Below are 22,222 nucleotides of genomic sequence, written 5' to 3' on the forward strand. Positions count from 1 at the left end.
TGTAAATCTGCTTTTGATTTAATCTAGTAAAATTCCTTTTGATTTCCTTGATCAAGGATTGAGAGGTCAAAGCCTTTGAAGTACAGCTGAAAGCTTCAAAGTACAAAAAAATGCAGAAACAGGGTTTGGGGGACCGGTAATGGGACAGTCGTCTTCTCACATTCAGGACTACAATCCCAGTCAAAAGTGTCTCCACACTTCCTCAAGCTTGTGGTTGTGGGACTGGTATCCGTACACCAAAATCTGATGAGGCTGCTGAGTAACAGACCTGTTCAGCAAACTCGGAAAGCTCTGGAGTTTTTCCATCTACCCACACCAGCTTGTTGTGGAAAGGAGCTTATGCTGGCACAGCCAGGTCTGCTGGTTATCTGACAAGCAGACACTTTTGAGCCACTCCTGTTTCATGGGTACTTTTGTCTACCTGTGTCAAGGAACACTGAGTAGGATAGAAGCACTGGAAATTGATAGGAAAAATATCAAGTTTGGCCTTCTTTCATTGTCACTTGAACAGGTCAACACCAAGACTAGGCATGCTGAGGACACCTTGGCCCCTTTGTGGTTGTTTCAAGCACCACTCATAGCTGTGTGGTCAGAAATATTCTTCATTTGTAATCAGAACTGTGCACCCTAAGGCTTCTTTATCTAGTCTGTCTTGGAGACAACGCGTTGCGACAGAGAGGAAGGTGGCTGCTACATCTTCCCAAAAGTTTCTAGTGGCACCGACATTGGTTAATGATGAACAAACAGCCACCATTGCTACAAAGCCTTCGTAAAGAAACACATTCCCTGAAATAAGCCCTCATTATTGTTACTTATTTGGAGTGCGAATCAACCAGCATAAAAGTCAATATTGCACGCTCAAAGAGTGAATATTAATGATAAGAATATTGTATTAAGTCATGGGATATCTCTTCCCTACCAGCAAAGGTATTATTATCATGCCTTACCCACATCACATCTGTGTAGTGGCAAAAATCTATTTTCTTCAAGCTAGCAAGGGAGAAAACAGAATTGCCAAAGCAATACACACTTTGTACTCTCTCTTCCCATACAACATGGAGTGAATAAAACTGACAGGCATCAGTTTGCTTTGAGTGGTTTTCAGGTAAAAACACTTTTCACCACACCTTCCATCACATAGATATTATAATGGTCAGGGAAAAGCATACATTTTGTAGACCATTGCAGGAGGTGCTATAATTGAAACTAGGAGTAAGTTAAAAGCGGTGTGAGAGAGCTGGGGACTGGTGTTCCTCCAGTGTAGCTCAAGCAGGGACTGAAGACACAGAGCTGAGCTCAGCTGGAACCTCTGGGTCTGTGGGCACGGCTCAGGCAAATGTGAGGCAAGATGTGTATAAATGCAGTGCTGGATTATTGTTATAGTTTCTCCTGACCTGTGACATATTGTACATGGTAAACCTTTGTGCATTAGGGAAGAAAGAAGTCTTTTGCACTAAAAGCTAAGGGACTCACCAGGAATGTGTTCTGCCCTGCCTCTGCCTGCTGGAGGGTCTTTACATCTCCTCTCAAAAAGGCTGCTGCTGCCTACCATAGGGTGCTGGGCTTCTTAAACCATGAAAATCCAAACCAAAGGAAGAGAATTGGTGTTGGTCCAAAATTATTTTATTGGACTCTTTCTCATTTCAAGGAATTAATGGATTTAGAATCAGTAACTTTCACTGAGATGTGAACTTGGACTTTTCAGGAATTACCATATTACAAACTTCAATGGGCAGAAGGATAATGAGCATTTTGGTCCACTTGGGTGCTTCATGGGTCTAGGCAAAGTGTTTACTTTTCCTTCTGACTTTTCCATGAGGAAACCCAGCCCCATTGCTGGCTGGGCTTCCATGTGTCTGCTGAGCAAAAATTATTTACAGCTGGGAAGTCTCTCATGTGAGAACTTAGAGATATGCTATTCCAGATGGGCTGATCAGGGTCTCTGGAGGGTGTGGATTCTTCATCGCTTACAGACAATATTTCAAAAGTACCGTTGTCCAAACAATCTGAGAGCTTGATTTGAAGCATCTCTTGACCTGTTACACTAAGTTGGCTATGACCATCATAAGCATCATCTTAAAATCTACAGAAGTTTTTCTTCATTGTGCCGACAGTTCTTCCATTTCCAGGAAACACCTTTAACTAAAGCAGAAAAAGCCTGGGTAATTAAACAAAATAAAATGCTGTAGTGAGGACGTTGCCATCGAGCTATGATTGTGCAAAGTGCGAATGTTTCCTTTCTCTCCTCTGACGAAATTAGTCAATTCAACCCAGGTCTCCCAAAGCTCTCTTTGCCTATTTACCAACACTACCACTACCGGCTGTCGGCATTCAGCTGTATGCAGATACAGAGAGGGAAGCATTCAGCTGCTTGGGTTGCGTTCACGGGTGACAGCTTGAGAGCACCTGAACTAGCCCGGCCTCAGCACAATACCCGACCGAGTGGAGCTGTGCCAGTGGCGCTGGGAGCACAGGCTGAGCCTTTCAAAGGCATTGCTATTCCTGCTGGAGCCTTCAGTGTTTTCGCTGCTGTTCAGCTGCGTATTGAACCAGCCAGCTTGTAGGACTGAGCAGTGAGTTTTCCCTTGGGGAAACTTTCTTGCCATTTCATTTGGAAAATAATAAAAAACATGTAGATTTTCTCTGTAGCAGTGGGTTTGGAAAAGAGGGAAATGATTGCTGTAGCGCTCTATTAAATGCTCAGTGCCACGGGGGAAGGAATACTGCCGCGGCTAAATTTGGGGTGGATTAAAACTCCCTTGTAGTACAGGGCAGAGCATTTTCACTTGGAACTTGGAGTCCATCCAAAACAAAAATGCAGAAATACAGATCAAGCTGTGATTCTGACAACTGCTCAATTCTGTCCTCCCATCCGTTCTCCCTGTACAAAAAAACAAAGCGAGTTGTGGTCTCCAGCCTTTGGTCTTTCTTTTCTTTTTGGCTGAGCACTTGTTTTGGGTAAGTGCTGTCAGACAAGCTTGTTCTATTTCCTGAAAGCTTAAAAGTCCAGGGATTCATGTTATGACATTGTTTTCCTTCATTGCCGGCTTCAGAGTTTACACAAAGGGCCAGAACACACTTGTTGAGTGTTTTAGTTACAAAAATGTCTTAAATAAGGTCTTTTGTAGCCTTAATATTTATTTGTTGTTGGGCTTTTTAAATGCTTTTCAGGATTTATTAGCTGTGTGTGTGGAAACGCCCTAAAATCTGATTATCTGAAGTATCTTTACTCAGGCTGTTGATTTGATCACTTTACAAAACTGTGACATCTTAAGTGTTTCATTGAAGCTACAGCTATAATAAGGTTATTGCTATATTAATGGCATTAAATATAATAGTAGGCACAAGGCTTTAAAATTGTGGAATATATTAGAAATGGGATAAAATGTATCATTGATTATGCTGGAATTTGTCACTGTTCTTTAAGACAGCACTGTGCCCAGGCGAACAGGGGAAACCCTCATCTTTTTGCTGATAAGAAGCTGAGTTCCCATCAGCTTTGCACTGACAGAATGTAACTCACAGAAATAGACTGAAGTAGGGAAATAAAAATATAATTTAGGTTGGTAGCTGATCTTCCTCTCTCATGTAAGTGGGAGACGGGCTCCAAAGCAGCAGAGGGAAGTGTAACACCGATTGCTTCAAACTGTCTCCCAAATGACCAAGGAGTCAGGGGAGATTGAAGGTTTTCAGCCCAGTGATTTTGCTGGTCTGCTCTTTGAGATATGTTATCTTGGCCCCATTCCCAGCAGAAAAGCTATCTGGATTGAATGGTCTAAAACCTTTAAGATCAGCAAGAAATTAGCAAGCACAGATGGGAAATTGAGTCTTGTCACTAACTTTGAACAGGCAGTCTAAGATCTCAGGGAAAATGAGAAGGCTTAAGGGAAATGTGGTGCTTAAAGGACTTTAATACTTACATTCTGTAGCACTGATTTTGATTAATAGCTCTCTAATGCGAGAAGCACCATATCCATATCAGAGGGAGCTCCACGTACTGGAGCGACACAGGGCCCTCAGAGCTCCATCTATGGGGCAAAGTCATAAGATAATTAATGTGGTTGTGAAAAAATGGGATGACAGACATGGGAGAAAGAGCAAAGGTGTTAAAAATGCAGGTATCTGTTAGATCTCTTTCAGTTAGGATCAGCTGCATGGATTGTTACCCTTGTACATCTGAACAGTGTTGAGTTGGGGTGCTGGAAACCATGGCTGTGATGTGATGCAGATTGAGCCCCTCCTTCATGCACCATGGTGCCATTTCCATGGCCCAGAAGGACCATCTGAGGCTGAGAGGTTATTTGACTCCTAGGGATGCACAGACTGTAACTTTGCCATCTACACTTGCTCTGTTACTCTGAAAAATCAGCCGTTTGGCTGGCACGAGACATGAATTTCCCATTCGTACCAGCTGGTGTAACGCAAGTTTCAGGACTGTTTTAATTGGAGAGATCTGTGAAAGTGGCAGTGGCAGTTGAAGCTTTATCGGGTTTTTTTTCAGACTTCTAGGCAAATGAATTGTATGCTCTCTTTATGACCTTGAACCGAAGATAACTACTCTCTTTACAGTCTCACCGTAAGTCTTACTGGAACCTCATAAGAAAAGTGTTCTATCCTTTTAGAGCAGAGCGAGCAGAGGGTTGTGATCCTGAGGTGTCATGCAAGCCAAATCCAGCACTGCTTTCCCGGGCCACAGCCAGCCCAACTCCTGTGAGATTAATGAGCCAAATTCTGGTCTCATTTATATTTGTGGAGTTGTCCCAAGTTCATCTTGAATAAATCAATCTTACCTTGTTCAGGAAAGCCAGTGATAATTTGGTACCAATTAAGTCAATGGGAATTTTGCCTTTGCAATGGGTTTGGGTTTCACTTGCAGTTGAGAGCTTTCAGTTTAATGTAGCTGTTTCCTACTGGAAGAGGCAGTACGGTCCCAAACCTGAAATAAATACCTGGCATCCTCTAAACCAGGCAGCTTTCCTCTAAAGGTGCATTGCATTTCCCGTAGACTGCTGCAATATTTGGTTGGCCAGGATGCTTTGCTTTCATGCTGAATCAACGGCTCTAATTAAGCATGATGACAAAATATGAGGACTTCTATGTAATTATGGCAATGGCACCACCTGTCTCTAATTAAGCTGCCAAAACATTTGGTCTAAAATGGTGCACTGAGTAAGAAAAAAAAATTATATCCAATATTTTGGCAACACAACAAGAGGCTGGTTTTCCTCACATAATTAGCTCTAACAAAGTGTTGTTAATCTGATTTCTGATTAATAGACTATTTAATCTTAGCAGTCTGACAAGACTCTGAGCTGCCTCCGGTTTAAGTTTCCACCAACCCCCCCTAAGATTTCTAACAGTTTTAAGGGATATACTTACACAAGGAAGATTAGATTTTTTATTGTTTTCATTGTTCTTCGTGAGAGCCCCAAAGGCTACATTCTCTGAATTCGCTGAACTTTTAAGCCTTTCATTAAATTGGAAGGCAAAGGAAAAGCTATTTTTTTTCCTCTTCCTAATTCCTCGTACAGAGATGTCACTGGTATGACTAAATGCGCGGAGGAGAGGTACCCAGAAACTGTACAATCTCTGCTCATTTTAGACCTGCTGGTTGGCTGGCAGAAAGTATCAGCTCTGTATGCTGCTGTGATGCCCTGGGGTGTTTGGTGGCTAATGGTCTCCCCCTAGAAGTGCTTCTCAGACTGGATTTAGTGACAATGAGGAGGGGAATATAATGTATAACAACAGCAAAGCAGCCCAACCGCTTTTTCAGGACTTGTGTGGCCATTTCGATTTCAGAGCTGTTAATGTAACCTGGCATGTTAAATCAGACATGATCAACACTGTAAAAGAGCCAGGCACACTAACAGTACAGATGGATGGCAGATAATGAAAGCAGCCATGGCTGAGCAGTGTAAAAGTGCTGATCAAACCATGTTAATATACATGGTTTTCTGAAAATCAGCAGTTGTATACCAGGATGAATACGGATAACTTTGTAGGGCCAAATCTTTAAGAACAAGTTTTCAGCAGATTTCTTGTGTCCTGCCTTGGCTGCCTAAAATTTTCTTTGGGTGTGATTTTTCTACTGCCTTTTACTCTCGGTAACAATTGTTGACTCCATAAAGTGGGTGTACACAGGTTCTACAAGCCACGGTGTTTTATGTCTGTTCTCTTGCCCTACTGAGGCTCTTTCCCATAGCATCATCTGGGTTGGATTATGTGCTCCAACTCCAGCTGCAATGTCTTGACTAGCTTTAAAATTCAGAGCAGTTTCAATGCAGTCCAAGAACTTGGCAGCTCTCAGCTATTTGTAAAGACGACTGTTAATTCAAAGGATTTGCTTCAATTTTCTCAGCCTGAATTAATGATAACGGCAGTGTTCTTGGATCTGGAATATTACTGGGACAGTAGTGAGATGTTTAGCATCTGAGAAAAGGCTTCCCGGCGCAGCTCCTTCCTCTGACAGCACAAAGTCAATGACATGAATGGGACTCCTCTTGCAGGTTAGACAGCCTTTATATCTGTGTGCTCACACACCCTTCAGAGTAGGGTGCAGAAGTCCATTTGTTATCTCTGGGCTCCCTTTGTGTAAGCAAGAGGTTGGTTATGTAGTAAATCTTAACAGATTTGCTAAACCAAAACATAGTTCATGGGTTGGACCGTGACCTGCCAGGCGTGACGCAGCAGTGTAAAACCACCTCCAACTCCACCTGCTAACAACACTTGAGATGTGGAACCTCCTCAAGAAATGCATTCTGTACAGCTGCATGATAAGAAGAAATGATGAGGGTCAGAGGTCTCATTTCATGCTGATAGAGTACATGGATCAAAATCCAGAAATGATGAGTATCCCACATGACCTCCCGAAGCAGTGGGAATACCCAGTTACTCACCACACACTGGGACTCCACCCAATAATAAAAACCAGAATCCCTATTAATTACCAAATATTGTCAATATTCCACCCTGCCATGTCGAAACAAAAGCAACCTTAGGTGACCTCACCTCTCTTACACATGGGACTGGCAGATGAAATCCTTACAACTTTTTTTTTTACCTCCACTCAATCTTATTTATCAACTGTTTTCAGATGCAGAATTGGGAATATACTGTGTTTGCTTTTAAGCATGCTTGGTAAGATTTGTTTTCTTAAGAGCTGATCCAAGAACTGAACAAATGAGCCCCTGAGCTCGTCTATAGAAGGAGATGTCTTGGGTCATCTTAATGTTTTCCATGATTAAAGTACACACTGCTGAGCAAATACAGGGAGGAATTACATATTATTTGACTAGCTGCTAATTATGGTGAGCTCTTCCTGATTGCGTTTCCTCTATAAAAGATGAAAGTCAGATCCCTCAAAATTCTCATATTTAGTTCCTTTGGAGAAAATGGTCTGGTAAATAAAACAAGTATTACTGCTCTAGTTTGTATCATGCTTCTTTTGCATGCTAATCCAAAGTTCCCCTGAGATAATTTGACAAGAAGGCCATTAATGCAAATTTAAGCATGACCTAGAAAGGATTTACTTTTCATGTACCACATTGATTCTCTGCTATTGTTATTTGGTTTTCTTTGTTTTAAACTATCCGGTGTTTCAGGGTTGCTTTTTCTTCTTTTTCTTTCCTCCTGTTTTATTTTAAATCTCATGTAGCAGCATAATTCACCACGGAAGAAATATGTTGCTTTCAAACTAAAATCTCAAGTAAGACAGGAAAAAGTTGCATGTAAAGAATGGAGTTTATCCAGCAAACACCAGGTACGGTTTGGAAAAACTGTCTTGTAGGCAATTGAGAAAAGTTCACTGTAATTTCTTTCATTTTACTGGAGAAGTTGTGTGTAAATTTGCATTATAGATACCTGAGCATTCCCAACAGATGTGCTCTTGGGGCCCTCCATTGTCCAACTGTGCCAACTGGCCAGGAGAATTACTCAAATACTAACATACTCAAAACTATTGAAGGTAGTAGAATTAAACATTCTTTTTAAGATGGCTCGATTTTGTTTCTGTGATTTCTAAGCATATCATAATTTTGAGAGATTCTAGCTCTGGCATTCATGTGAGGTATCTGTTGTAGAAACAAGTGAGAAACAAAACCAGACACTTGAGAATCTCAACACTTAGGGGCTTGGCGATACCTTGTAAAGAATAAAAAGGTCACAGTTACCTGCCTCCCTTTAGCCCTTTGCAGGTCACTTTAAGACTCTTCCTACTTTTACCATCTAATATGTATGGAAATAAAGTATGTAATCTTCCCCAAAGGGATCTCGATGTGCTGTGCCATCTTCCTTCATTAAGGCCTTGGAGTGTGCCATTGTTCATTTCAGAAGAAATAAATCCTAGCTGGTTTCCAGTTAAGCTGTGGTCTGTTAGTATGTGTTGGTAAAAACCTCCCTGTCTGAGCCTGTGTGGATTTTCCCCTTTGAACAACTAATGGCAGAAGGAAAGTGCTTATGTTCCTTTTAGCTCCTGAGTGCACCGGGAGGTTATTGCTGATGATGGCACTGAGAATGCACGCAAGGACACGCACACAATTCACTTCTGGGTTAGTTAATATTTTTCCCTTTCAGGTCGATATGTCTGCTTTACATTCGGCTGAAGAAAATGCAAATGATTTCCTCATCTGGTGGAACGGGGACAGAGAGCAGTCCCGAGGCGGAGGGGAGCTAAATGACTTGAGGTTATAGAGTGATTGAAACAAAGGCAGATCAAGGTGCAAGTCCCAGTGGAGCCAGGGCTGCGCCACCAGCAGCGGAGCCACGCCGGGAGCGACGCTGCCAGGCAGCAAGCTCTTGCTGACTCTGTGCCAGCTTCTGCTGCTGGAAAACACATCTAGTGTCCAGCCCGCTTGACCCCCTGTCTGAGTAACTTGTTTTGCCATTTGTCACTGCCAACTGTTTCTTTATTCTGCCTCAGTCACTTGGTTTGCCACTCATTTGACTCCCTGCATAATTAAGTTTGCCAGCCAATTGACTCGCTGCGTAATTATCTTTGCCAGCCACTTTGGTCCCTGCGTATTAATCACGGTGTCTAACGGGCCTCGGGGCAGGCTGCTGCTCGGTGGGGCCACGGCAGGTGCTGGGCAGCCCTTGCGCCCGCTGGGCACTGCCTGGTGTCGCGGGAGAGCCCAAAGGCCACCAGCGCAGACGAGCCCTCGCTGGGCTGGGACCCCAGCGTAGCCAGGACAGCTGCAGAGACATGCTGCCACTTGCTGCTTCTCTTCTCTGACCTGAATTTAACTCCGTTTCCCAGCAGTGTCCCCCTCCTGCCCTACCCCTCCTCATTTAATTGCTCTAATTTCATATCGCATCCGTCTGCCTTTGTCAGCTTCTCTGACACACTTCCCCGTGTGTTTATTGCACTCCGGTTGTGCAGACCGGCCCTTTGCTCCCCAAACAATGTGCAAGGCGTCCACAAATTCTTTGTTCAGCTTCAACCAGGGGGGCTGATATTTTTGCAGGATGCCTTGGAAAATTATCTGACTTAGAGTGACAAGTGTGAAGAGCAGTTGCAGACAGTTTGTACATCCTCCTCATGGAAAATAAACCTGTTAGTGTATGCCATATGCTACAAAGAAGTGGTTCTTGGCTAGGCAGCTGAAACACTAGAGCCTTTCCTTGACTCTTTGTCTGCTTGTCTATTTGTCTTCAAAGCAGGAGCCCCTTACAGCTAATACTTCTCCTTCTGTCCCGTTTGCCAAATAGCTGTGAACTTCGTAAATAATGTAGACAAAAGTTGTGAAGGTTGTTGAGAATAAATAACGTAATGCTCAGATTTATCATCTAATCTTAGAATAAGGTACTTTGAAAACTGATCTTGTCTGCCTGCTTACCATTCAGAGAGGTTTGGTTTGCCTTTAAAATCTCTCCAGCCTGTGCTTTGTTCTGCCCCTTCTGCCCAGCTTCAGTGTAGCCCCTTTATTGCTTAATCAAATTTTGTAGAGCTTCATTCCCCACCAGAAACACTTCAGCTCTATAAACACAATCCAGCACCAAAACCAGACTTCCAATCTAATTTTCCCTGATGGTGTTTTCTAGTTTTGTCTGGGCAGATAAAATCTGTTACTAGGATTTTGGCTCCTCTGTATCTTTTTATATTGACTGGTTATTTCATAGTCCAGTTATTCTCCTTGCTTAGAGAACCCTGTAACAAATTCTTGTAAAGGGCTTTTTTAAATCCCGTCCCATTGCACAATGTTTTGCATTTGTATGTAACAGACAATGCCTCACAGAGCTTATTTTTCTGAGGTATCAAGGAAGATAAATCCCCAAATGCATTTCAGAGATACAAAGGCGCTAGTCTATACTGTGCAATCCAGCGTGATGGTATCTCACCTAATGTTGGTTGAGGTAGCTTCATAAACAGGAGCTTTTCAGCTTCTGAAGCTAGTATGGGTCTGACGTGAAGTGCTTTTGCCTCTCCGTTCAGCCCTGAGCAGATGGGTTTCTGCTCAGCATAGGCTTGCTCAGAGCTTGCTCCTGGACCTTGACACGGTGCACCGTTGAGTATGACTGATGTGAATATTTTGCTTGTGTCAAAGGGAGGCAAGTATTCCCCCTCCTCCCAACCTGTCTCCAGCTTTTACATTCCCTGACATGTTCCTTGGAGAGCCTGAATTATTGTTGGTAGTGGTTTTGTTTTGCAAGAGTAGGAGTTCTTTGGCTGACTAACGCACAAACAAATCATCTGTCCTGGCTTGGTCTTCCCATAACTTCCACATAAGAAAAGGAAAAGGGAGTGCTCACATCTTTGCTGTCTTGCCCTCTCACGCCTGTGTTTCAGTCTGGGGCAAGATAAGGGTATTCTGCTAGGAAGAGATCTGAAGTTCACAGTCTGGAATTTTTCTTCTAAGGCTTAATTTTTTTCTCCTTCAGAAAAAAATGAGTTCGTGTGTGAGGTATGACTGCTGCTTATTTTATTTTTTTTCCTGAAGAGCCTCTGCTCTGCTTTTCTCAACAGCTTCATGCTGCCAGAAACCCACTCTGAAATGCACCAAGAGCAAGTTTGGACTGGTGTGGACAGTGCAGCCACTGAAATACAATTTCAGCATGGGAAGTTACATGACTCAAGTGAATTCCTTAGCTTGACATTTAAGAGCAAATATAACATCACCAGCAGTTTGGCTGGCGCTGTTGCTGTTTTGGACTAGCCTTGGGTCAGTGGGAAACACAGAGGTGATGCTCTAAAGCAACATTATATTGCCTGCTCAGCCAGGTAGAATTTGGGGGACAAAGGGACGCTTTGCACTTTCCCCAGGTCAGTCCCTACCTTTGAGCATGTGGTTCCGAGGTACCACACAAGGAACTCCAACAGAAAGGAGGAAAGAAACACAGTCCTTGCAATGAGCTCTAGCTAAAGATTAACCTTGCTGACTAACTGAACGCTGGGAATGAAAAATCTTAAAACAAATATACTAAAGAACTGGTCTGAATTTTTCCTCTCCACCTGCTGACAGAGGGCTGAGTTGCCACCTGTCAGGGCCAGCATTTCTGGATATTAAATAAACCCAGTCTCCCTCTGTGATGCAGCATAGGAAGTTAATTCAACTCCGTCAGAAAAGTCTACAGCATAAAGCAAGCCAATAATAGCTTTGAGAGTGTGTCCTTCAACTTATATTTCACACCCACCTAGTAAACGGAGATAACGATGTTTACTATCACTTTGCAAGTACAACTCTCTGGGTGACTAAATCAGAAAGTATTGAAATGCAGCTGCCTTCCCTGTTTCTGTTTCCCCTTCTACTTGCACATCTTCCTGTGAAGGAGCGCAGGTTCTGCAATCCCCTCCTATGGGAAAAGCAGGAGTAGGTTCCCTTCTGCAGAAAGCCTTGTACGTGCGTCTGGCCGCCCTGCTGCAGCTGGGGAGGTGTGAGGGCACAGAACGCTGCTGCCAGGGAATCTCGGCTTCGGTGATGGAGTGGGTTTGGTCTGGAACTCCTAGTTTAGCCTCTCTACTGTTGTCTGAACCTCTGGAATGGCATTATAGGGAAAAATGCCACCTGGACTCTTCTTAAAGTGAGGAAAGGAGGTGCTCTGGACAGGCATCTCAGGAATAAACTTTACATTCAAGATCAAACGTTACCACTAATTACAGGTGAGGCTGATGGGATGCCAGTTCAGAGCAGAGCTTTCCAGGAAGGGACCCCTTAGCTGTAGGACAAGTTGTCACAATAGTTCAAAATGTCAGTAAATCTTCATACCATCCAAACTTGGCTCAAGATTTCTCTCTTTACTAGCACTGACCTGCAGCGACAACTGACTGCAAGAAACGAGGGAGAAAAACAGACAATAGTGGAGGGTGAGGGGCAGGGATGCTGTTAGAAACCATTGGCCTTTTAAGACCTTCTTTAAAGTCTCTCTATTATTGCAAGGATGAGCTTGCTATAAACCACTGAATGGACAGACAGAGCCTAAGATGCAAGAGAATAGGCCTAGGACAGTTTTCTATTATCTGAGAGATTTCTGTCTTAATAGAAGCTTTCAGAGCCAGCATGAGAGTTGCGCTTTAAAATTATGCCCCCATAGGAACAGAGTGTGTTCTGATGGAAAAGGTAAATAAATTGTGTTTTACGATATGATATTGGGGACATACACAGTATTACTCTGTTGGTTCTCAAGTCACAGAGTCCATCTCAGACAGTGAGCCTAAATGTCTTCTGTGGCAAAAATAAAAATCACTTTCTGTTCAAAGAAAATACTTTGTTCCTACAGGGTAATACCTAATCAAAGTGGCTGCTCTGTTCATCTTGCAGAGCTCTGCAGGGAGTTTTCTTCTCCTCTGGGCTGCTGAGCCCATTCTACTCTTGTGCACGTATTTTTCTTTAATTTTTCTCTTGACAGCATCCATTTTTTCAACCTGTAAGTGTGAAAATAATGTTTACATAATTTAAGCTAAGTAAACCATCACGTTCCAGTCTGAGCTGAAACGGAGAGCAGCCCATGCCCCAGCACACACACATACACCCACCAGCCCGTCGCATGGCAGGATTAAATGGCAACAAATCATAATGTCAGGTTAGCAAAAGCTTCACCACCCCGGTGCTCCTACATCCTGTAATTTCAGTCACTGAACTCTCTCCAAATTCCATCCTGTGGTTACGGAATAGATTTTGTACTTTCATTCTTGCCACTACTTTATTTGCTTTACTACTTTCTTTACTCACCACTGCTGGGTGGTGCCTCCTTCAGGGACGCTAGCCACAGCTTCCATTATTGGCTGCGCCATTTATCATAATTCCACATTATTTCCTTTTCTGCCAATGGCAATCACATAAGAGCAATGGATTATTTACCTCCTTTCAGTTTAAATATGATCTATATATTTCAGCCCAGCTTAATAGGTCTTACATTTGCAGTGTGTTTCTGTTTGAAGATTTTAATTGGATGTATGCTCCAATAACTCCTACAACAATATTTCTTTTTCTGCCAAAAAGAAAAAAACGGGATTCAATAAAAAGCCTGCCTTCATGTTTTACAGGTTTATAAAGAGAAAGAATCTAATGAACATTTTTTTCTGTTGTGTCTTTCGGGTTTTTTGGTTGGTTTTGTAATCTGCAATTAAGGGAATGTGATTACATTTCACCTTGCCTTCTGTTTGCTTTTCGTATTCCACTCCTGTGCTTGGGGTGTGAATCATGTTTTATTTCATGACCGGAGAGCAGGCATGGGTGTGCTGCTGATTCCGCGTCTGGTCTACATTTTTGGTAGAGACACTCAGCTGCTACAAATCAACAAAGGAGTCAACGAAGGCAAGTCGCTTTAGATGAGCAAGGGATATGACCTTTGATCTTCTGCAAGAGAAAGTCCTTGACCCTACCCCTTTGAAACATCTAATTTAAAACAAAAAGTATGTGACTGTCAGTGAAACACATGCTGTTCTTCTCCTGGTGAGGGTTTGCTCTGGCAGGCTTTTTTTCCTCCTCCTAGGAATGCAGTCCACAGAATTCAGATAAAAACCTGATACCTAAGAAAGACCCTTCAGCAAAATGTTTGTCTGGCAGTGTTAGAACTTGCCCCTGGATAATGAGTTAGATCCTCCTTTATCATTCTCTTGCAACTCTCATGCAATTAAGCAGCCAATTCCAGCATTCGCTGAAACTTACTGACAATTATCAGCCTCTATCTGCTTCTGCTGACAATCAATTTTACACTGATGGAGCAGAGCAGGCTTGAGCCCATCTCTTGCAGGTTACCTGCCTACATCCAGTACTTCCTTTCAAACCACGTGCTGTATCACTGATGTAATAATTTTGTAGGCTCAGCTGATCTTTCCCTTGAACCTGCTCTCTAATTAACCATTGCTTTAAGTTCTTATCAGCAGATTACCTTACTGCAGAAACATTCTGCATTTCCATAGCTTCCTAGCCACGTAGGAACATGGCTTCAGTCATCTTACCACAACCTTGACATTATTCAACATCAGCTGAAGTCTTAGAAGTTTTCCAGATCTTTTAATCCTTACTCCTCTCCTAATATTGTTTCCTTCAAACAGATGTCATTCCACCCACAGACAATTTGCCCCATGGGTATCTAAAGCAAGCTGGATTGAATAAAGACCCATTTCACACATGAAGGAAAACACAAGAAAGATAAGGACTCTAAATATAAGCCTCCATTTAGGAGCACAATAAAGCCTGTGCTTAAATCCATTCCTGTTGTAATTATTGGTGTTACGAGAGCTATAGAAACTATAGCCTTATTTGTACTTCCTGTTATACAAATACATTATAAGCATTAAGTGTGTCCTAAAAGGACTGCCTAGCAATACAAGAATAAAGTCAACGGGGAGATGCAAGCAACGGATAGGAGCATAGAAAACTTGACAAAACCTTTATCTGCAGAGGGATTCATTGGCCAAAACAAATTACTTGTTGAACACTGTTGTAATTTCTGTGGGTATTGTGGCATATCCTCAGCCCAAAGCACGTGTTTAAATCTAATGGAAGAAATTAAAGTTCAGCGTGTACTTCAGTTGCTTGCTGAATCAGGGTCATAATGCTGCCACCAGCTGTTGTAATGCTGGGCAGAGATGAGCTAAAGGACGTGTCTGGTATCAGGGAAATTCCTTAGTGGAGTTTTGGTACCAAACTGGGTGCGCTGTGTCCAGACAGAAGAACTGAAGCCCCTTTCTGTACTGTGATTTTCAACTCTGATTAAACCATCTCAATGTACATTCCCGAGGCCACTGATGTAATAGATTCCTTCCAGAGAAACCAGTGCGTAAAGCAACACTGCCAGGAAATGGCAGCACTCACACTTGGTGCCTGTATTTATTGTTAATATCCTGACTGAAATCTTTTGTGCAGTAGTTTGAGAACCAGCTTGTTGTTGTCAACCTCCTCAACTGCACCATTGTCCAAGTCTGGAAAGAAATGGGGATCTCATCTGTGGTTTCTCTTGGAAAAAAGAGACAAAACACAGTGCGTGCAAAAATAGCCTAGAAATGGGTTTTCAGTGAGAAAGTAAGTTTCTGGAGGTCTTGTCAAAGTGATCTTCATCAACAAAGGACTTTTAAATGCTGTGAGATTTTAACTTGTTTTTTTCTGTAGTAGTAGATTCAATCCATCAATGCTCATTTCCCAAAACTGATGCCTTCCCTGACCGCATGGTTGCAAAATGACCTCATACCCTTTCTTCAAACAAATTGAGCAGCTTTGCAGCTTTCTGTGGAAGAAGCCAGCTCACTTCACCCTTAGGCATTTCCCAGAAGCAGCAAAATTTAAGGGGAGTCTTGCAGCTGAGCAGAATATAACTCTTGAGTGTTTGTTCTCGGCACTCTACCATGGCTGTACCACAGGCTCAAAAGCTCTTCTGCTGGAAGCAACAAGCCCCTCGTCTCAGTGCACTGAATGTGCAAAGCTCCTTTATGAGTTAAGCAACTAAAATATATACAGAAAAAAGAGCCAGTTTGTTGGCGTACTAGTAGTACTAAATGTCATTATACTGTTAAGCATAAAAGCTACTGACCTTGGACCAAACTTCTGCTGAAACCAGTTAGTGACTGCAGGCGAAGGCATCTGGGCAGGCCAGGATGCACCAGAGGTGCACATCTACTGTCTGCCTGGCTGTGAGTATACAGTCATAGCTCTGTGTAAGAGAGCATCCACAGCTATTTTCAAGCTACTACTGAAACATGAGGGTCCTTCTACAGACCTTACTGCCTGCCAGATTCTCATTGAGATGACTGAGCTGAAGACAGATTGGCATATAAATTGAGGAGCTCCAGCCATTGTCCCTGGAAGTAACTGGAGATGCTGCTCCTGGGGTGGTAACTCCTGTGGTGTCTGTGGACCAGCTACATGTGCCCTACGACTGCTGACTGGCCTCACCTGGTAAAAATTATCGCAACGCTAACAAAAAAGCACAGCTATTTACCAAAATTGAGAATGAAATTATCCCAGTGGAATCGCATGGCTGTGCCCTTCAATTTTTAATAAATCCCTCAGTGAAAATATAGGCAATGTGCCACCACTGATACCTTTCTAACTAAACTGAGAGCATATCACATCTATTCTTCAATGTCCAACGCTCTTTCTCCTGGGTGCGATTTGCAGTGCTGAGTTTGATCTACGAGCTCAGTGAGAAGCTTGGTTAACGGCTGCCTCGGAGCATGCTCCTTTCTTCTCCAGCCGTTACAGCAGCAGAGACCGATGGGATGCTGTGTCAATGACTTCCTGAAGCCAATCTGCTGACAGAGATTTGGGCAGCTCTGTCTTACTGGAATTAACTCCCCTGTTGAGCCGATAAAACGTGTCTGTTGAAGTTAGCACAGAGTATAACGCTAAGCAGTATGAGTGAGAATCAAGAGGCTGCATACGTCTATTAACTAAGGAAACCAAGCTGGTGACTGTCAGAGAACACATTTCCGAGTCAGGATGGAGGAAATATAGCTCTTTGCCACCTTTTTTCCTTTCTATCTGATAAATGTATCCACATGTCAAATGGCGGTGAGCGACAACCCTACCCTTCCCTCTACAGCCTGCTGGCAGTACAGAAAATGTGGCTTGGTTGCCTAGAGAGACAGAAGTGATGAAGATGTGAAACATCTTAGGACCAGAGTCCTCTTCTCTCTGCATTCCTTCCACAGTGTTTTATAAATTCTGCCATCATCTTCCCTTGTCCCTAGGAAGCGGGTTACGATGTGGCAGGGAACGATGCTGTCACACAGCTGGGTGAAGCTCAGGGGCTGCACCTTTCTGTGCAAATACCAAAAGGTCCTTTTTTAGGAAGGCAGGAATACAGAGGGACTGACCAACTCAAAAATATTCTTGGGTTTCGGTAGTTTTGTGAAGCTTCTTCGTTCTCCCAGGTGTCTCCTTAGAAATGAATTTAAATGAGACAATTAGCTGCTACTGTTACAGTGCTGCTGCATCAAAGTCCTTTGGAGTACTTACTAGATAACAGCTAAGTGATTGGCACTTACCTCTACTGTCTGTCACAAAGACATTGGACACCGTGAGGGTCCTGGAGAGATATGGTCTTTATTGAAGAAAGGAAATGAATGTTTAAACAAGCTAATTATAAACAACATATATAAATTAATATGATTAGCAGTAGCTTGATTGTTTCTTATTTCTTTTTCTGCTTCCTTCCATATAGTTTTCTTCTGGTTGGCTGTAGAGTGGGTTCTCTAGTGACCAAATAAGAAAAGTCAGAAATAATATTCCTTTCACAAAACCACAGTCAAAAGGCCCTTGAGCTCTTTAAAAATGGAAAAATGTGGACAAATGTCATCTGGAAGCCCCTGTCTGACAGTGGTTGCAGGACAGTTGCAGCTCTTCCGTCTGTCCTCTCTACTCTTGCTGCTTCTCCTCTTACTTCTCAAGCAGAATTGAGATCTTGACTATTGTCAAGACCAAAATTACGAAGTCCAGCATTTTCTATGTTAAACCTATGGTGCGTGCCCAGAGAGTCATTGTGTGTGGTGCATCCACACCCTGGACGGGCTCCTCCTTGGGCACATGCTTGTGTGCTCCCTGCAGGCAGAGCCACCCGCCTGGACTGCAGGAAGCCTGCCAGTCCTCTGCTTTGAGAGGTGATTCACCGTTTTTCCATGTGTGCAGCACAGTACGGCTGCTTCTGCCTCCCAGCTCTCTGCTTCTGGGTGGCAGGATTTCACCCAGGAAAAGGAGGAAAGAAACAAGAAAAGCAGTAAGGCAGGAGAGTGGCAGGAGGGAATTTCTGATGAACTCTCTTTTTCACAGACTACATTTTTATTTGAGACTAAACCAACTCTAGTTTTCATAACAACGCTTTTTTCCTCTGACAAGTGCTTATTTCATTTCAAATAGTTGTCTAAATAGTTATCACGCTGCTAATGTTTCCAGCCAGAAACTACTCCCCAATGTGCCAGATCCAGACCTTCTAGTAATTTATGTGTGTAAATTCAGATTATTATTACATTCACACATAATACTACAGGTAAAAAAAAATAAAAGAGCAGATACAAATTATCTGCATGAAAATCTGCATAAAATATTCCTATTATAGAAACCTAATTTTTCTTGTTTGTACAAATGTCTGAACATGTAAGATCTATCAATCAATCTCACTTGTACCCACACAGCTTATAAACATGCCATAGTTATTGTTTGATCCTAACATTATCTTCCAGTAGTTCATAAAACATGATCACTGCTAGAAGCTGACTGCAATTCAGAACTGTACGATCCTTTGCTTGCACTGTGGGTCTAAATATCTTTTTTTTTTCCTGCTATGAATTTTTCTCATTTAACAGTCAACTAAGCTATAATGATCTGGGAATTATCAGCTGAGGACTGTTCAACACTGCAGGATGCTTAATGCAATTGGTAAAGTAAATAAAATGTTGGATAAGTGCCTTATACTGGGGGAAAAAAGGTGTTGATCTTATTTGCTGAGGATCATGCAGTTATGTTACCTTGTTTCTCTTAAGAAAATATTTATTCTTAAAAGGGAATGAAATGAAATTAAGAATAAAATCAATGATTGACCTGTTTATTGGCTGAATTCTACAGTAAGCTTCCCTGCTTTGTACTTCCAGGCAAACAGCTTCAGGAAATAACATGTACTTACTCGCAGAGGGGCACAGAAACAAAAGGTACACTGAAATCAGCAAAGCCTGAAGAAGATTACCCTGGAATATCTAAAGAACAAGTTGAAGCCGGCTCTGAACCATCTACCCTTAATAAAAGGTGGAGGATGGAAAACATAACAGGTCAGAGAGAAGTAAGTATACTGCTTCTCCTCTTTTTGACAAAGCCAATCCTTGGAAATCACACACTTATCAGCTTAACACCTGGAAAGATGGTAGAAAAACAGAATCAATGAGAGAAAGCTGAAAACTACTCATCTGTAGAACTACGGGGAGAAGTCTCCTGCTGAAAGGTCCATGAAGCATAAGAAAAACAAGGATGTTGCCAATAAGGTGAGTGTGTGAGTCTACTTATACCTTCACTCCAGAGCTCACAAACTGGAGGACTCACACATCTAGAGTGAATGTTTTCCTGCATCTGTCTTTGAGGGAAAACTAAACTATGCAATTCTGTGAAGTTATTTCTATGGTTAGTTTAGAGGAAAATTGAGAATTCTGAGTGAGAGCTTGTATTTATGATGGGTCTTTAAAAAAGTTAACATTTAGACAAAAAACCTTAAGAAAGAAATTGCTCAGTCAGTCTGTCGGAGTGCCTGTCTTCTGGTTCAAGCCACGTTATTCCAGTTTGCATTGGTTTTCTGTTTCCCTCACCTCTGTTTATATCCTTCTAAGGAAAGAGTCCACCATGGCTGAAGTGAAACTGGAGGAAAAGGTAGGCTTAGCTTCTTCACCCCTGTCCTGCCTCCTGCAGCAGTGTCTCTGCTCAGGGAATGCACACAGCTGCCTTTGACATTACACCTCCCCCATGCCTTTGCTCTCTGGGGATCACAACTGGATCAAGAACAGAAAGCACACATGGAAAATAGTGAGTGGGAGACACAGCATCGCTAACATCTCTGTGATCATGCAGGCTTCCCTGTCTTCTTACTAGCCGTGGGTGTATTAGATGGTGAGAAAAACCCCAAAGGGGTCCAGTTGAAGGCAAATCAAGGATGCCCAATGCCACGCGCAGCTTGTGAAACCCCCTGTTTGCATGTGTCCCTCAGAAAACTGCAAAGCAGAGCTGCAAAAGCAAGGAGCGTTTTATTGTTCCTGCTGAGGAAAAGGCAGAGATCCATGTGCAGAGGGCTGGTGTCTGTGTATGCAACTGAGTGTGTCTCTTGCTGTCTTTAAGCTGGGCCTGCAACACCACCCTCTTGGAGCTGAGCTTGCTTGGCTGCTCCAGAGGAAAAACCTGCATGGGGACAGGTTTAGAGCATGAGCTTGTGGCCAGAAGCAACGCAGACTCTGGGCAGAGCTACCCCTTCCCCCTTTGCATAAGTACAAAGTGGTTCTCAGTCCACAAGTGTCATCTCGGTACCACTGGTAAATATAAAATGGGAACACGATGTATCGCCATGGGCTTGGACTGATAAATCGGCCATTGCTGGAAAGGACCGTAGTCACTTGCCTTCACTTAAAACAAAAATAAATCCGTAGAAGCTGGGATCCTGGACGATGCAAAGGGGGCGAAGAGAACATGCTGTCTTTTGGGGGAGCTCACCTCCAACCTGTGTTTTGTGTTAACATGCAGGAATGCCCAACCGCTTAGACACTGCCTAGGTTGACGTATGGAGAGAAGTGCAGATGTGTAAGCCGCCTGCTGCTCCCCTCCGCAACCCCAGGCTAGGAGAATCCCCTAATCTTGCTTATCTTAAGTATTTACACTCCTCACAGCACCCAAGTGTCAGCAGGCATGGCACGGCTGCATTTCAGCTTTGAGTCATCGAGTGAGAGAAACCTGGTCCGGGGCCTGTAGCAACTAGAAACCCTCACCTTGTGTTGGCTGCTTGTCCTCTTCAGGATGAATTTGTGGGCTTGATCCATTTTCCCCACCTACACGCACAGAACGCCCACACATCTGGCTTGTATTAGCGTGTCCTCATTGGCAATTTCTCTAAAGAGAAACCAAGCTGGGGAGAACTGGAATGTTTTAACCAGCTCACCTGGCCCACTGAGAGCACAAGTGGAGCAGAGGAGCAGTAGAAGGGATGCTGCTCCAGCTCATCCGGCTGGGACATCCTCTCCTGCCATCCTCAAGCAGTGCAGTGCTCCTGGCACTTCTCCAGCATCTCCGATAACCTTTCATTTGTAAAATGGGGATGTTTCGTCCTCCCTTCCAACACACAACCCAGTCATTTTGCTTTCTAAGGGCATGGCATTGTAACAAATAAGTAAATAAATATTGACCCTTATCTTCACCTGCTGGGAGCCACAAGCTCTGACTGCAACCACAGATCTGTGCTCACAGGAGTGGGGGCTCTGGGTGTGCGGGGTCCTGGTTGTGGGGGTTCACAGGAGCGGGGTGCTGGGTTTGAGGGGGTCCTGGATGCCTGAGGTTCACAAGAGCGGAGTCCCAGGTGGGCAGGGAGCCCTGGGCGTGCGGGGTCCTGTGTGTGGAGGGTTCACAGGAACGGGGTACTGGTTTTGCGGGAGCCCTGGGTGCCTGGGGTTTGCAAGAGCGGGGTGCCAGGTGCATGGGAGCCCTTAGGTGTGCGGGGTCCTGGATGTGAGGGGGTCTATAAGAGTGGGGTGCTGGGTTTGTGGGGGTTCTGGATAGCCAGGGTTCACAAGGGCCGGGTCCCAGGTACACAGGAGCTCTGGATGTGCAGGGTTCACAGAAGCAGGGTGCTGGGTTTCTGGGGTCCTGGATGGCTGGGGTGTGCCAGAGTGGGGTCCCAGGTGTGTGGGAGCCTCTGGGTCTGCAGGGTTCACAGGAGCGGGGCGGGGGATTGTGGGGGTCCCTGATGGCCAGGGTTCACAGGAGCAGAGTGCCAAGTGTACAGGGAGCTTTGGGTGTGCAGGATGCTGGGCGAAGAGGACCCACGGGAGCAGGGTGCGGGGTTTGTGGGGGTCCTGGATGCCTGGGGCTCACAAGAGCAGGATCCCAGGTGAGCAGGAGCCCTGGCTGCGTGGGGTCCACAGGGGTCCTGGATGGCGGGGGCTGGCGAGAGCGGGGTGCAGGGGGGCGTGGGGGGTTCAGAGGAGCGGGGTGCTGGGTTTGCAGGGGTCCTGGATGCCCGGGGTTCACGGGAGCGGGGTTTCGGGGGGTCCTGGGTCCGAGGGGCCCTGGAGGCACGGGGGTCCGCAGGGCTCTACCCCGGCTGGAGC

The sequence above is a fragment of the Cuculus canorus genome, chromosome 14, assembly GCF_017976375.1.
Source record: "Cuculus canorus isolate bCucCan1 chromosome 14, bCucCan1.pri, whole genome shotgun sequence".
Taxonomy (NCBI): Eukaryota; Metazoa; Chordata; class Aves; order Cuculiformes; family Cuculidae; genus Cuculus; species Cuculus canorus.